This window comes from Girardinichthys multiradiatus, chromosome 2, assembly GCF_021462225.1.
Source record: "Girardinichthys multiradiatus isolate DD_20200921_A chromosome 2, DD_fGirMul_XY1, whole genome shotgun sequence".
NCBI classification, from domain to species: Eukaryota; Metazoa; Chordata; class Actinopteri; order Cyprinodontiformes; family Goodeidae; genus Girardinichthys; species Girardinichthys multiradiatus.
This window is the reverse complement of record NC_061795.1, coordinates 977,022-990,612: the sequence shown is the minus strand read 5'-3', so window position 1 is coordinate 990,612 and position 13,591 is coordinate 977,022. Positions and strand designations below refer to the sequence as shown.

At 42.4% G+C, this 13,591-nt stretch overlaps 1 protein-coding gene across 3 annotated transcripts in view; it reads left to right on the top strand.

Moving 5' to 3' along the window:
• Nucleotides 1-8,837: 8,837 nt before the first annotated feature.
• The window catches only part of hsd17b12a (hydroxysteroid (17-beta) dehydrogenase 12a), a 66,594-nt gene continuing 61,840 nt past the window's right edge, over nt 8,838-13,591 (top strand). Inside the window, exons 1-2 of one of the 3 annotated variants that reach the window (XM_047353462.1) lie at nt 8,838-8,853; nt 12,494-12,521. The gene's annotated coding sequence lies outside the window, so the exon portion shown is untranslated. Of the gene's footprint in view, nt 8,854-11,651; nt 12,334-12,493; nt 12,522-13,591 lie in introns of those variants that run through there. The other 2 variants (XM_047353444.1, XM_047353453.1) reach the window with 2 other exon arrangements.

Below are 13,591 nucleotides of genomic sequence, written 5' to 3'. Positions count from 1 at the left end.
AACTCATTTTGTAAATTGGCTGTGGCCCCCTTTAGGCGAGAGGCAAGTCTAAATGGTCTTTACTGGGATAAAACATATCTAGATACATGATGGCGGAGAGATTACTGTAAAGGCTCAAATTATTGGTGTAAAGACGTTTTGTGCCAGTGTTTCGTGTACTGGCGGAATCTCCCCTCCAGAGGTCGCTCCAGACTAAGGCTTTCCTCTCAACGCGTCCAGATCTATTTTTAAACCTGCTGAATTTAAAGCAACTATGATGTTGGTGCGCAGAGAAATCTGGTGTTTAAAGTATGCAATCCTTAAAATAATCGACTTTTAAGGTCGTGCTGAACACTAAAATGTGTTTTTAAAGAAATCTGTAACCGATCTTGCAGCAAAGCAGTACAAATGAACTAGATGCATGTTTTGATCTATTGTCAAACATCTTTGGATGAAAGCCTCATTTGTGTGTTTGTATGCAAATGCGCCTCTTTGCATTCGTTACTAAAGCGGTAAAACTATTCATTAAGTTGCTGTGTGATATATTTGCATTTTTTTTTAGTCTGCTGCACAGCTATTTTCATTTCAGGACGGTAGGGGGAGCCACGCTACCACGGCAAAATCCCTTCCTAGTAGATCGTGACCAGGTATTTCCCAAACCAGCCTGCCAGTCAGTCAGCCAGCAAACTGCCTTGCACATGCATTTATGAGCACGCACATACACACAAGGACTGAGCTGAAAATAATCAAGTGGTGGAGGAGGAGTGGGCGGCAGCTGCAGGAGCAGGAGAGAAGACGACCCTCAGAGAGAGAGAGGGAGATGGAAAGAGCGACTGTACCAGCATGTGAGAGGGGAAGTGAAGGTAAATCAATAGTCCTGAAGCACTTGGTGGAACTCGATGGGTTTCCTCACTTTATTAGCGACCTTTGAGAGGGTGTAAATAATGGTAAAACTATAACTTAATACTGTAACCAAATAGGCTGCATGTCTGTTTTAGTGATTGCATGAGATGACATCCACTTGTCTCTGGTAATGCTGTTTGGCAGGACTTTGTTTTACAATAACTTGCCATAGTTGGTGGTCTTCAAAGCCCAAACAAAGTGTGTTGACTTTAGGATTTGCAAGAAGTACATGCTATAAATAATAGACCAGTATAGATGATATTCCAAACAGAGATTCTGCAAATGAAGAACACGGGGCACCTCAACAAACTTTGCAAGGAGTAGGCCAGAAGGGGATCCCTTACAATTTGGTGTGGGGTTGCAAGGCCACAAAGGACAAAATCAAGACGTGTAGTGATATATAAAAGTATATATAGTTCAAGCAACCCCCTTTGACTCCCCTTTGGTTGCGCTAATGAATGATGATAAAGGGGCACTCTAAATTAGTGTTGGATGTGGTCATTAGAAAAATGCAGTTGGTGCTAATTTTGTGCATTGCTTCGTCGTCTGTTATCAACCAACCCCAGTACATTAGACTTACCAAAGACCCCCAATTAAAATGTGTATTGTACCTCAACCCTAATTTCCTTCCATTACTAAAAAACCTTTTGAGTAAACTTTGAGCTTTCAAAAGTCAAGATAAGGGCAACCAAAAGATGTGTGGTGAGGAACTCAGTTGGGGTGATATAGAGCTTGGCACAAAATATCTGTGCTTAGCATCTAAATGGTTCAACACATTGGGGGTGTGCAATGGCTTACCAGTTTTTCTGTTTTCTAGCTATATGACTGAAGAACCGAACTGAAATATTGCAAGACTGATGAGATAACTGGACATCTGATCTGTTTTGGTATATTTCAGGGCAACCCATCCAGTGTGGGTTAATGACATGACACAGATTTCTACAGGGTGTGTTTTTGTTGTGACCACATTTCACTGCGTGTCTGTGGTAACCGCAAACATATGTCACTAGCCTCTTTCAAATACATTTCCAGCATAAATCTGCTTAGACGAGCTCCCTCTAGCCATTCATGAATCACAAGTAGACACTTTGACATCCTGCAAAGCTGTGAGCTTTCAGAGATAAAGCCAGCAGTGCAGGATGACAGGTTGTTTGGTGCAGCAGCAACATAAGAACTAGGCATAACATCTGTATTCAAAATCTCTTCATACCATTCTTTACAAACCAATAATTGTGGACAAACATAATGTAGCGATCCTATTGTTGTTCAAGCACGCACTTCAAATTTTAATTACATTTCTCACCTTCTTAGACTTTGGAAATGATTTCTGAGTCTTGTTTACACTTTTAAATCCTGGGACTGCCTGGTCGAACAAACCATCCATCAATATGTTACACCTGATTCTGTGACCACCATATGTTGTGACGGCTAATGCGGAGCTGTGACTACATTGCCTTCCAATTCAGGGGCCTTCAGGGTGCCTTAATCCACCTTGAAGAGGTTTAGGAAAGGGATTGTGATGGAGTTTTGTGATGGAGGCTAGTGGCAAACATTCAAACTAGACATTAAGAAAGACCAACAAATAAACATGGCAACTTATAGAGTATTTTCCTCTCATAAATACATGTTTAAAATTTGCATGTTAGATTAGATTGGGTGGAGTCGTGCCTAGCCGGACTGGAGCTGTCCACGGTGCTGAACTGTCTCTGGTTGTGAAACCCTACAGGAGCGACTCAGAAAAGTTTCTAAAGTTTTTATACATGGGGAAAAAATATATTTCATAAAAGAAGTTAGAGAAACTTCGTTGCCTTTGGAGTGAACAAGTTTAAGCTCAATAGGATCTGCTTTGTATTTTTAGTCGGCGTACACACGATTCCATCAGACAACAAACGCTTCTTTCTGAAGGACACCGCTGTGTGGATATTCTCCTCGCATGTTCCTCCATTCACAGGTCGTCTCAATCCTTCTGCTTTCCTCTTCACGGAATCGTGACAGCTTTAACTGCAGCGTCCTTGAACAACTCGGTGCCGGTGGCGGATCGCAGGTCGGAATGTACGTGCAAAAATAGATCAGTTGTGAAAAAAGGGAACTTTTTCTTCCCTTTTAGACAAAAAACAGCCCCTACCGTCCGCCCCCTCATGTACAATGCTGGGAATAGTAACAGCACTGTGAGGCAGGGCTAAATATAGCAGCCAGTGAGTGTTAACATGTCAACTTGGGCAGGAGTGCAAGGAAGCGGCTGCTGCACGTGTGACCGGCGTGGATGTACAGAGTTTGGCTATAAATACCAACCAGCTTCTCTCTATGCTGCTGCTTCTGTGAACCTATTGCACCCCGTACCAGTTGTTTGTTTAATAATAAAGGAAGAGGTATGCATCGCGGTGGGGGGGGGGGTAGGGGGGGGCATATATATTTAGGAATATACTGGAATTGCTGTCTCCCCCACCACGAGTAGAGCAAGTTAACCATCTCAAATTATGGGCTTTTAAAATCATGACTGACATGAAACCCATATCATCTCCCATTTTTGTCTCGTAGGTATTTACACGATTAAATTGATGAAAGGGTTGGAGTCTAACATTGGGTGGGGGTGGATGATAGGTTTCAGGGATGGGAGGGGTGGGGTGAACTGCTTTATTTTTATCACGGCCGCCTTTCGAAAATAGAAGGTAGTCTAAAAAAAAATGTCTCTCACGAGTCCCTTTCAAACCAAAGACGCTTGTGCAGCAAAACCTTGGGTTTTATTTGCAATGGAGGGAGACATGCACATGAGGGCACACGCTCGCTCCCCATCCGCTTTACGTAACCTGGCATCAGAACGACTCTTGGAAAGAGTCTATTCACACGAACCCCATACCCAAGGAACACCGTGTACCGTGTTGTCCCGCGAGACTTGCCGGGTTAAACTATATTTACCCCGTACCCCTTTCACACGCGCACCAACATGCGCGTGTGAAAGGGGTTGCTGAATCTTAAATGTAGCCTTCTGAACACAAACAAACAAGCTGAGCCACAGTAAATGGGCGCCCATGTAGCTGAACTCGTGGCTTGATTTCCTCTCTTTCATTCACAGGTTCTGCAGCAAAAACTGTGTGAATGAGTGAGTGGGGAAGAAAGAGATGAATGAATGACTGCTCGAGGTGAGTGAATGAAAAGCAGCGGCTGCAGGAGGAGAAGCAAAACGCAGGGGGCGCATGTTGTTCATGTCCCTTTCAATGGCTTCTTCTCTCCTACTTATTCTCCCTCTCAGCGAAGTATGGCTGCACGAGCAATAACCAGAACAAACACACACCATGCCATGTACGGCGTGTGTGTGTGTTTGCGGTAGTGGTGTTGCATGTATTTGTGTGTGTGTGTGAATTGAAGGTCTATAAATAGCACTATGGCACTGTTTCCACTGACATCAGTTTGGCAGGGGAGATGGAAAAATAAATAGGTGTAGGGGAGGGGTGGAGAGGAGAGGGGAGGGGAGGGGGAGACACAGGGTTCCTTAATCTGGGTTTAAAATTCATACAAAACGTGGCCAGCCATCCCTAGACACCTTGCTTACTCAAAACAAAGTGGTTCGAAATGTAAGAAACCCGACCACGGTTGTTCCAGCCCTTTTGTTTTTGACTTAATCTGTTTAGTCAGAAAATTATGACCTACAGTAAATATACACCTCAATAATATACATGTAAAAGTAAAGTATAAAAGCATGATATCGTGCTTTGATTGCAGCGTTTGCTGAAAGAAAGCCATTGGAGGTTCCATTTACACTTTGCCCCAAGCCATGCAACGTACACAGATAACATTTGGAAGTGGTTGCTCTGGTCCAACGAGAGCAAAATTAATCATTTTGAACTTAAATAAAATTGTTTAGTAAAAAACCCGTCTGGTGCGATCAACACTTTACTTCACATTACCATGAACACACCATCCACACAATTAAATATCCTGTTGGCAGCACTATGCTATGTGGTTGTAATGTGATAGAATGCAAAAATAGCTCATGGGGTGTGAATATACACTCTATGTTGCTAGAGCCCCCATTGTCCTAATCTGATTCCTGTTTATTTTGGTTAGTTTTTGAATTTCATGTTGACACCCTAATCTAACTAAGACATGTGTCTTAGAACAAGATGTTAAACCACTGGTCATTTGAAGGTCCCCTAGAGAAGGTCCCCTTCTCTACTCAGCATGTGTGCTTGTCCTCATACCAATAGTAAACATTTGACTAGAAGACTGAAGCCTACTAGTCAGAACGGAAAGCCACAGGGCAAATGTAGGCACATCAAATAAATCTGGACCATTACATTTACAACAGCTAAACACTCATATACACACAAAGCTACTGGGATCCAAGTGAAAAAAGATGAGAGCCAACACACACCGGAGGCAAATGTTTTAAAATATATTATTGTTTTGATGTACTTTATAAAAGGAAAGCAGAGGGATTAATAAATCCCATCTAAAGCAGAGTGACTTGTGTGTTATGCTATAATGATGTGTTTTCCCATTGTTGGCATGTCTTAGTCATAGCTATGATCTCTATCTGAATCTCTAAGTGAGTCGTCAGCTTTGGTACTGACCCCTGAGTGCTGCGTGACTTCCACTGGTGCTGATGACGTCTCCCATGATACATTCCTTTCCATGTTTCCAGCATGTCCTGTGATCACACATATCAGAGTCCCACACTTTCTACCTGCAAAAGCCTTTGTTTACTTGTTACTGTTTTACTAAATCATTGTTATCTTGCTAAATAAAAAAAAACAATGATCAGGAAGAAGAACTTTATGGTCCTTCAGCAGGGTTCAGTGTTTTTTCCATATCAGATAGAGAACTTCCAAATCTTTCTTTTCTCCACTTTTACTAGACAGCTCAATTATGTATTTGGGTGCAGATGGAAACTTTTCTATCTGTCGTTGATCACACACTTCTCTCCACCAGTACCCTTTTTTTAGTGTGTTTTGCAGACTTTTCTAGCAGAATGAACATGAAAGGTGTGGTGCTGAATGGCTACTGAACGTGAGATGGAGCATCATTCGACATGTGAAATGTGTGGCTCTCAATTCAAGAGGATGAATCATGAGGCCTAATTCAGTCCTAATGGAAAAGTATTTTTGCCACAGTGGCGCTTCTTGCCTCTCACCCTCTTGACATATATACTCAATCCTTTAGTCTTTTCTTCTTTTTCATTTTTCATATATTACCAACAAAAGCACACCTACACTGTAGGCTTAGAAATAAAAGATTTCAGGTGACTATACTAGAATTGACATATAGTGAGTCACAATTTTCAGTGAGAAGTGAACAAACCTCAAATCCATGGACTACAAGAAAATAGTGATTTTTCCTGAAGGGAAAAGAAACTGATTCATGCTTTAAAACATTTTTACAAATAAAAACCTAAAAACTGTGACATATATTTATGTTCAACGCAACTTAAGTCAATAATTTGTAAAACCACATGCTGTAAGTCTTCAGGGGTGTGTCTCTGCTAGTTTTGCACATTTAGAGACGGACATTTTTTCCCATTCTTCTTTGCTGAATAGATTTGATTTTCATGCAGTTTTGCATCAAGTTTTCGAGTGTTCCCAAACATTGTCAATTGGATTTAGTTCTGGACTTTCTTCTTCACTGTATTTAATGAGGACCAGATTTGTGAAGTGAATGACTAGCTCTTCTGTGTCCAGGTCCTCCCACCTGAGCTGTGGATATCTGCAGCTCCTCCAGAATTACCACTGGCTTCTTAACTGCTTATAACAATAATAATAATAATAATAATTTAATTTAATTTATAATGCACTTTACATCATCTTATTGATCTCAAAGTGCTTTTCTGACTAATGCTCTCCTTTCCAGCCTGTCAGCCTGGGTGGATGGCCATGTTTAGGTTTATTGTTGTCATGTGCTCTATGCATTTTCATATGATGGATTGAACAATGCTCTGTAAAATGCCCAAAGGTGTGTTGTTTTGTAACCTAGGCCAGCTGTAAACTTCGCAACAACTTTCTCCCTGTCCTGCCGGCTGTTTTCCATGGTCTCTAGGAAGATGTTAGTTCACAAAGGTTCTTTAATAAACCTCTGAGGTTTTCACAGAATGTCTGTATTCACAGGTTTAGGGGACTTCTGATGGGGTAGTTGGTTGCCCTGGAGTTTATTTGAGAAGTTGTCTTGCAATCCGAAAGTTCTGGGTTGGATTCCAGTTTCCTCCTGCCACATGTCGATGTGGGCAAGGCATTTAACTTCCAGTTGCATGCTGTTCCGCGTATCAGTGTTTGAATGCGTGCATGTTTGAGCGCGATTCCTTGAATGTGTAATGCGTTGTGGTACTAGTATAAAGCGCTATGAGTGGTCGGTAGTCCAATTACCATTCATCCATAGATTTATTACATCCGCTTATCCTTGCTGGGTTGCAGGAGCACCAGTGCATCTCCAGCGTTCATTGGGTGAAAACAGGGTACACACTGGACAGATCGCCGCCCATCTCGGGGCAACGCAGAGGCACAAAAGGTAAATAATCATGCACAAACAAATTCATAGATAAGGGTAATTTAGGAACCCCAGTTAACCTTACAATCCTGTTTTTTGCAGTGTTAGAGGAAGCCTGAGTACCCGGAGAGAACTCACGCCAGAACGGGGAGAACATGCACACTCCACGCAGCAAGACCCCAAGCTGGGATTTGAACCCCTTCCTGCTGCACGGCAACAGCGATACCAACTGAACCACCATGCAGCCCTCAGTGAACTAATAAGTTCTATCTTCATATAAGCACACCATGACCATGTACAATCGTAGCTTCCCTGAGCGTCTCTCTCTTTTCTGCTTCTCCTGGCTTTATGGTGCTCGGGTTAAATGGGGGAGAGAGTTTAAACACAGTTAGCTGGAGGTTGGAGGATATTTTTAGCCAGAGCGAGGGACAGAAACACAAAGAAATGAACCTATTCTGACTGCTTTGCCAGTTACCGAAGCGTATCCTCTAACGTCTGTTTGTCATCTTAATTCAAAATGGTCATGTTCCGTCCTTATTAAAGGAAACCTTAATATGAATGTACAAAACCACGTTTTTGCTTTTTTTTTTTTTTTTTTTTTTGCATTTTAGTTCCTTCACATTGAGCTATGTAAATATATATGTCTGCTCCGGTCTGCTTGCAAATGTTGAGGAACGGGGGTAAAAAAAATCTCATGCTATTCCACACCCACCCGCAAAACCCCCATCATCCCCCACTTCTTCTTGCCAGCTGAATTAATTTGATACTATTTTTGAAAGTCAGTGTTTCTAAGGGATACCTAATGACGCAATGACGTCAATGCAGGTCAATAGCACACTGCTGAAGAAGAGGGACAAAGAACGGGAGAGAAAACACACAGATAGATGGCCAGAGTATAATGGAGGAAAGGTGGTTAATGATCTTAACTCCTCTCCCTGTTTGGTGTCAAAAATATTTGCAGCTAACATTTAAATTTTTTACTTTTTTATTTGAATGCTAACAATAGTTGCGCGTCGCGCTGCTTTCTCCTTTTCATTGATGCTTTCCGTCTCTGTCTAGAAGTCACACACACACACACACACACACACACACACACACACATACAGGCACGACAAAACGGCGAGCCGACGACTGTGCGTGTATGTTGCGAGATGAGTCGTGTCTCCGCATGCGTAAAGCCCCCATGATTTGGCGGGATCACTGGGCTCCATTTGTATTTCACTACTTTCTCCGTCTCTCCAACCACCACTGCTACCTTTCAACTCTCCGAGCCTTAGCCCTTCCCAAGCAAACCCACCCCTCATTCGAGAGGGCTCCTTGAATCATAAATGGCAACCACAAATATGTCAGTTAACCAAAGAACAGGGAGACGGCGCACATCCTGACGCACGGGGTAGAGAGAGACTGTGGGGCGATCCCGCTCTGCCTTGTTTCTTTCTGTCTTAGCCTGCAAACTCCATTTTATTTATAGAAATAAAAACAATCTAAATCTGAAAGGTAAGTGCCTTCGTTTGTGGTGCAAACTTTTTGGTGATCTGAAGATGAATGTGGCAGTACACCACGGATTTGGGGCATAGCAGCGGGGTATACCATCCTAACAACAGGTCACCCACCCGTCGTTTTCAAGGTGGTTTTTCGCCCAATGTTTCAGCAGAGGGGGAAATGTCTTCAAGATGCTTAGGATAGACTCATCAGATGTTGCGTTGTTTTGCAGGATAGCATTTTAAGGTTGTAACTTCGGTAAGAAGAATAGGGTGTAAACACGGCGATGAGATCGTATTCTAGAGGATTTATTTGTAGATACTAAAAGACGGGCTCATGTAATGAGTATTAGTCGTGTGTTGGGTTTCCTCTGCGTTTGAACACCAACTCTGCAGTGAAACCTGTAGGATTTAATTAATATTAACAGAGGGGAAATCTCCAAGATCCATCTGTCCTGATTTTGTTTCTTCAAATCCAGCTGCAGTTCACTCCAGTATTCTCTCTGTCCTTATTTCTCCGTCATGGCTTGGGACGAATTACATTTAGGCACGTTGATTGATTAATATTGAGTCATTTGCATTATAAAGATGTTGTGGATGTCAGATGAGGCTTTACTGGTGATCAGGCTGAAGAAAACACCAAACACACCGAAACAGACAGCGACGAGGCAGTTCAGCACCAAGAACAGTTCCCATCACGTATCTTCTCGTTCTTCAACCTGATGGTTTCTTCTTGTCGGACACAGTTTAATATCCTGAGGATCGATGTTTTGAAACGATGCAACAGTTGTCTTATTTTGTTTATCGGTTTATATTAGTGAATGATCATTTCCGATCCCCAGCACTAACAGGTGTTAAACAGTCTTTGGTCAAGACGTTGAACCCTCTAAAGGATACTATGTGTTTTATGATGGTTAAAAAGGGCCGCATATGAAGTGCAATCATTATTAAAAAATGAGTATATGTATACGCTTAAAGGGGTTTTATAGACTAAAAATTCTAAGTTTGAAATATTAATTGTTTTTCAGTAACCATAACATAAAATATCCACAATACAGGCTGCATATTGTTGCTATCGCGATTTATTTAAAAATGCCAGTTTAAAGCAACATTTTCAGTAGCTTGAACAAAATGTCAGAAGCTAACTTTGATTTGATGCTGTCTCGTTGGACATGCTGGGAAATCATAATCTGTTTCAGACGTTAGGAAACTGTTGGATCCTCAAGAATAAAATGTTTTAACCATTTTGCACCAATGTACCTAAACGGCGTTTCAGTTCACTTTACTTTGTAGCAACATGGTTTTTCATTATTTTCATTAATCATACAGCAAAATAATTACAACAAAATCTACTATAATGTATTCTTTAGTTTGATTGTACCAATTTCTGAAGGTATTTTTTTTTTTATTGCACTAAGTCTATTTATTTTGATTCAGACTTCTGTTTTAGCCCAGTTAGTTCTTCTGAAATATGACGGATGATGACCCTTGGTTACACCAAAATAGCTTCAGTCGACCTCCTGCTGGTAGATAACTGGGAGATACTGGAGATACAACTTTTACTTTCTGGAAACTCTTAGTAGAGTTTACAAAATTACTTTAGATCATCGGTTGTCAAAGGGGGCACAAAACGTCCCGGGTACGAACTAACATGAGCACGAAACGTCCTGTGACCGACCGCAACATTTCTTACTCGGAAAAACTCGGATCAGTATCCGAATCAAATCATTTTTGAGAGACAAAACGTTTTGCATATTGCACAATAATGATAGGGGGAGCATTCCTCTATTAGTTGTCAGCTTCGGTAAAATAAAGTCACGCAGAGATAGGTGGGGCTATTGTTTTGATGTACTTTATAGGATCATTTTTGGTTTTTTCTTCTCTTGGGTGGGTTGGGTTTTGAATGGCGAGGCTTTGGTCCTGATTTTGTCGGCACCTAGTGGTTCTTAAGGTCCACTACAACGTGAAACCTCGGCTGGATTTCAAATTGATGCAATACTATTCGACTGAATAATCAGGAGCTACACAAAAACTATTTTTATTCACCTCTCTGTCTGTTTGTGCAGATATCTTTGCACGTGTCGGAGATCCTTGTTGTTTTTGTCATTTTTTGTGACTATAGGATTAGGCTGGGACAGACTGTTAAATATACTGATTTTATTAACGCGCTCTGAATGTGTTCTAGTTCATACACGCACGCGTCAGCGGTCACAGATATACAGTTAGCCTACAGGCAGGGATAAAAATAGTACAACCCTGCGACGGGCGCAGCCCCATTCCTCTCTCAGATCCGAGTTTTTCTAGGCTTTGCCACAGTTTTATTTCCTCCTATAGCCCACCCTGTCCCATTGCGTCCTCTGCACGCGGTATGTGAGTGCAGATGGACAGGGTTGGTGTGTGGAGAGGGTCTTGCACTGAATATATTGGAGGACTGGGGGTGATAGACAGAACATACGGCGGAAGAAGGTTTATTTGTGCGCCTTTGCACAAGTGTGCGTTCTGATCCGTGGGTAAGCTACGGGTCTGATGCATGGGCAGCTGGCTCTGCTCGCCGTGGCCCTTCTTGGGTTTTTTGCCCGCCAAATGCAGTGGATGCTGGGATATAAATTCTCCAGGACCAAAACAGCACCAACACTTGGATATATAGAGAAATGTTTGGGAGGGGAGAGACGGGAGAGGGAGGGTAGAGGAGGGTTGCTGGAAACCCAGATGCTCCAGCCTTAGAGGAGGGATTTTACCTGGATATAACCTGCTCCAAAAAAACTGCAGTTTCCAGCGAGTCCACGCCACATTAGCCCGTCTTCTCAGTCTTTTTTTTTTTATCCATGGCACAATTTGGAAAGTGCGGAGCGCAGGGAGGCAGTCTGTAATCAGGCTTTACGGGCTGGAAAGTGAGAGAATCTAAACGTGACGTCAATGCCTAGTAACTGACGCAGCCCTTCAACATAAAATGGCTTTTCACTTATTTTTTTCCTTCCTCTCTTCACGTTAGCAAAGCTTAATTACTAACATTTCCAGTGCTCCGTCAACTAAAGAACAAAAAAGAAAATCCCTGCAGGCAGCGCCGGGTAGTCTGTGTTCATCACTATTTGGACTATTTGGTTCATGAGTTTCGTGTGCTGAAGTAACACTGGGACCAGAAGCTTCTGAAGAGGACGATAAGACATCAGAAATAGCCGATGGTGGTGGTAGTGTCCAGATATTAGTTGTTGGGAAGGAAAGTGGCGTTTAAAGGATCAGACGGACGTTTTTTAAACACTGCAATGATGCAACGGATGGGGAATCGACGCTCTTGAGCAGAGTTGGAGAAGCAGACAGCAAAAATTCATTTATATTACATGATGCACTTCACGTAACGATCCCTAGCGATGCGTTCGTGAGTGTACGTGTTTTTTACTGCTAAAAATAGCATCATAGTTTTGATCATGCGCCAGAAATAGACAGAAGGGGTATCACTTTTGAGAAAAAGAAAGCGATCCAACTTGGACGTGCCTCTGTAAGCCTACATGAAAACAAGTGTGTCTGCACGCACGCTCGTTTGTGTGTATGTGTATGTGGAGGAGGGTTAATCTGTTGCATTTTTCCCCTGACTTCTGCTGCAGCTTTTGCTAAAAATCTAAATGTTTCTTTGTGCATCTTCCCCATTTTCTTTGCAGTTTAGACCAAGGACGTGCCAGATTCACGGTGAGAGAGGCATCCGCACACGCAATGTTGAGTCCCCTGTACTTCTATGTATATATATATATGTGTGTGTATGTGCATGCTTCCCGGTGCCTGTTCAGCTTATCCTCCTTCCTTCTGCTCTACCTCATGCAATTGACACTCAGTCGTTCGGACGGATTTTTTGGGGGGCTTGCTCGTAGAATAGAGACAGCCCTTCCTGCAGAGTAGGAATCACCCTTTCCAGTAAATAAGCTAGAGGAAAAAAGTCTCTTTGTTTGTTGGCGCTGTTGAGTCTCTATTACGCGCTTATTTCTCCCCCTCCCATTTCTGAGCAACCGTGAAAGCAAGGGGGACCCTTCTCTGATTAATGCTTTGAGGACGACTTTCCCATCGTTTTCTAGTTTCATTTTTATTCTTATTGTCTAAAAAATAGTCATATAGACAGAAAAGCGCTTGATGAGGAGAAAGAAGAGGAGGGAGTGAAGGAGCTGTTGCTGCAGCAGAGAGCCAGGTGCACCGCATGGGGAAACCCGGGAGCTGCCCAGCAGCAGTGGTGCTGAAACTACACCAAGTAGCAGTAGTAGGCTGTTGCTGTGCATGCGTGTACGTGTGTCTGTTGTGTGCATGTGTGTGAATACATGGAGTTTAGTTGGTGTTGTTTTGGCACTGCTGGGGGAACCAGTAATTTCACCACAATGAGTGAAACCTCTTTTTCTGAAGAGACAACGCCTTCATGATATTTCCTGCAGAAAATTAATGGAGACATTTAGCAAGAAAAAAAACACCTTAGTAGAGCTTTTCTGTCATGTATAAGTTTGAATTGTCTTATCCGAGGCCAGAGAAATAAAGAAAGAGAGAAGTCGAAGAGGCATCAGAAAAAAAACTGAATTGGATTTCTTCCCGAGTCCGTTCAACTCATAGAAAACACCAGATTTCCCCCAGCATTTTCAGCTCAACCATGCTTGCATTGCACCTATAAAAGAGTTGAAATATTCGGCGTGAATGCTGTCACGATAACTTCACTTCCTGACGAGCGGAGGGCGCACCCGAGTCGAAAGCAGCAGCTGCCGCCGTGGCTTCTATTCTCTCAG